The sequence below is a fragment of the Lolium rigidum genome, chromosome 3 (genome assembly GCF_022539505.1).
Source record: "Lolium rigidum isolate FL_2022 chromosome 3, APGP_CSIRO_Lrig_0.1, whole genome shotgun sequence".
Classification (NCBI taxonomy): Eukaryota; Viridiplantae; Streptophyta; class Magnoliopsida; order Poales; family Poaceae; genus Lolium; species Lolium rigidum.
The window spans coordinates 351,824,900-351,828,631 of NC_061510.1; the positions used below are offsets into that span (position 1 = coordinate 351,824,900).

Sequence of the window (3,732 nt, forward strand, 5' to 3'; positions counted from 1 at the left end):
AAACAAGAAACCTGTCCAATCTCTTTGATCCCCGGGCGCAATCCCCACCATTGTTCACCGTGCGGACGCTCCCGTCTTACCAATCCGCCCGGGTGTTTCATTATTTAGGTTGTTTTCATTATATCAAACATATACTTTTATTCATCTAAACTTATCATGATAACCCAATCCACGCATCTAAGATAGCATTGCTAAGCAAACAACAATACGGTGGCGACAAAAGAATCAAGTGTTGAACATGTGGTTGTTCTAATAGGTGTTCATAGCATAGCAATATATATTTTTAAAACAATCCTACACATGGATAGCTACTGAAAATAACTACAAAGTGCATAGAAAAAAAAATAGTAGGACGAACGGTGTGTGACACTTGCCTTCGTTGTTGTTCGGACAATCACCGTGAGCCGCACTCGTTGCACTCCGGACAATCTAACGAAAGCAAACAATTTACAATCAATTACAAAGCAATGCAACAGAGAAGTTACACAATGAAATTATGCATGCATGTTCTGAAAACAATTTTGGTTCATAAATACTTTCAAATTATTCAATAGTTTTTAAATAGCATGATTAATCAAACAGTAACTTATGCATAAAATAATTTCGAAAACCCCAATAGGCATACTGCTACAGAGACAATTTCATTATCTTTCATTTGGCGTTGGAATTAATTTAAAAGCATTTTCCAAAGTTAAAATATATCAAAAATAGTATAAACACTAGTTTTAAATTTTAAAATCTGTAAGTTTCCGAAAGATACAAAGTAACAGCACTGCTGTGTTCTCCTCAATTTTCTGATTCTAACGGTATATGGTATGCAATATTTCGAGTTACAAAACTATAGTTATGATTTTTACAAGTTTAAACATTTCACGGCATTTTAATAATTTTGTCTAAAAAGTTGTCAGAAAAAGTTTCTCCGATGGTGAAAATTTCTATACGAAAGTTGTAGAGGATTGAATTACAAGCTCAAAGCAAGAAACGTCACCTAAAACCGAGTTGTAGATCATTTGATTTGAAATTTTGAAGTTAAACATGGAATATGAGCTACCACACACGAACCGATCGATTGGGTCTAACAGGTAGCAACAACTGAACTGGCTTGTTTTAGTCTAAGCTTATATCAAGTACTAAGCTGCCGACGACCTACACTGGCAGTGACGGATCGAACTTGCTACGCGGCGGATCTCCGGCGGTCTTTCGGCTAGAAAAAAAAAACGCGTACGAGACGGGGCTCGTCGAGATGATGCGGCAGTGGACGGTCTTCAACTCCTCGCAGTGGTCACGTACGTATACTCGGAGTTAACTGGCTCATACCTGAACGACCGTGGCAGGCGGATGGAGGTCGCAAACTCCGGCGAAGCTCCGATGCGAATTCACGAGCCTACCGGTGATCTACAAACAGGAAAAACTTGTTGAGAAGATGCAGTACTGCAATAGAAAAAGCTTGGGGCAAAACTGAGGAGCAGGGGCGGTCGGATTTGAGGGTGTCATCAACCTTCAAACTTCAAGATGGCGGCGGCGGCGAGCTCAAAATCCGGCAGCCTGGCGGCGACCAAATTAGGTTTTCGGAGGGGAAAAACAAAGGGGATACATGGGTATTTATGGGGGGGATTTCGTGGCAGAGGGGCAAAAATCTGAGCCGAATCGGAGATTTTTTCTGGGCAGTTTTCGGTTCTGGTTCATCGGCGTATGTGATAAGAACTCAGGCTGAAGGTTGGTGATGATTGCGGGGCCCACACATCAGGAAAAAAAATAAGAGTAGCAGAGAAAGAAAATACGAACGTGGGCTGCCTCACGTACTACTGGCCTGGCCGTTCCTGGCCTGGGCGTGCGCGTTCGGCTGGTCCGGCCGGCCGGCTTTTTTTTTTTTTCTAGTTTATTTCTTTTGTAGAATTTGATTTAGAACTCTGATTTACTGAATTAAATTCGTACAAATTATCAGTATACTGCTGGGCACCGTGGAACACTGTTCCAATCGGGCGAGCACATAAAGGCATATAGTTTATGTGTTTGAACTAATAAACTATTAGCAAAACTTGGTATATTTTATGCACGAAAAGAATTAAAACTCTTTTAAAACTGAAACTTTGGCATGGTGCAATGATGCAATGCATGAATTTGAAAATGCATGGATTTTGGGATGTTACATTAAGAGGAAGAGCTAAAGATTGGTTGCTATCTCTGCCTAAGAATAGTATTAATTCATGGACTAAATGCAAGGATGCTTTTATTGGTAGATATTATCCCCCTGCTAAAATTATATCTTTGAGGAGTAGCATAATGAATTTTAAACAATTGGATAATGAACATGTTGTTCAAGCTTGGGAAAGAATGAAATCTTTGGTTAAAAATTGCCCAACCCATGGATCGACTACTTGGATGATCATCCAAACCTTCTATGCGAGGACTAAATTTTTCTTCGCGGAATTTATTGGATTCAATTCTTCGGAGGTACCTTTATGTCCATCACTCTTGGTGAAGCAACAAAGCTCCTTGATAATATGATGGTTAATTACTCTGAATGGCACACGGAAAGAGCTCCACAAGGTAAGAAGGTAAATTCTGTTGAAGAATCCTCTTCCTTGAATGATAAGGTTGATGCTATTATGTCTATGCTTGTGAATGATAGGACTAATGTTGATCCTAATAATGTTCCGTTAGCTTCATTGGTTGCCCAAGAAGAACATGTTGATGTAAACTTCATTAAAAATAATAATTTCAACAACAATGCTTATCGGAACAATTCTAGTAATAACTATAGGCCATATCGTTATAATAATGGTAACGGTTATGCTAATTCTTATGGGAATTCTTACAACAATAATAGGAATACACCCCCTGGACTTGAAGCTATGCTTAAAGAATTTATTAGTACACAAACTGTCTTTAACAAATCTGTTGAGGAAAAGCTCAATAAAATTGATATTCTTGCTTCTAAGGTTGATAGTCTTGCCTCTGATGTTGATCTTTTGAAATCGAAAGTTATGCCTAATAGGGATATTGAAAATAAAATTGTTACTACAGCAAATGCCATCCAAGTTAGAATTAATGAGAATATAAGATTAATGGCTGAACTAGCGTGCTAGGTGGGATAGAGAAGAAAATGAAAAACTAGCTAAAGAGAAAAATGTAGCTAAAGTTTGGACTATTACCACCACTAGCAATGCTAATGATTCACATGTTGCTGCACCTCCTACTATCAATAATAAAATAATTAATGTTGGCAATGTTTCTACTCCTAGTGCAAAGCGCGCAAAATTACCTGAAACTGCTAAAACTTCTGAAACTGCCTGTGATAAAACTGCTGAAATTTTTTCCAACCTTGGGGATGATAATACCATTGCTTTAGATTGTAATGATTTAGATTTTGATTATTGCCACATCTCTGAAGTTATAAAGTTCTTACAAAAGCTTGCTAAGAGTCCCAATGCTAGCGCTATAAACTTGGCTTTCACAAAACATATTACAAATGCTCTCATAAAAGCTAGAGAAGAGAAACTAAAACTTGAAACTTCTATTCCTAGAAAGCTAGAGGATGGTTGGGAGCACTGTGGAACACTGTTCCAATCGGGCGAGCACATAAAGGCATATAGTTTATGTGTTTGAACTAATAAACTATTAGCAAAACTTGGTATATTTTATGCACGAAAAGAATTAAAACTCTTTTAAAACTGAAACTTTGGCATGGTGCAATGATGCAATGCATGAATTTGAAAATGCATGGATTTT

General features: G+C 38.0%; 1 long non-coding RNA gene across 1 annotated transcript; it reads right to left on the minus strand.

Annotated features, from left to right (window-relative positions):
* Window positions 1-402: 402 nt before the first annotated feature.
* Window positions 403-1,699, minus strand: LOC124700302. The gene is made up of 3 exons (XR_007001704.1): window positions 1,499-1,699; window positions 1,318-1,395; window positions 403-429 (listed from the first exon to the last, which is right to left on the minus strand). It is a non-coding gene; the product is annotated as an uncharacterized LOC124700302 (long non-coding RNA).
* Window positions 1,700-3,732: the final 2,033 nt, after the last annotated feature.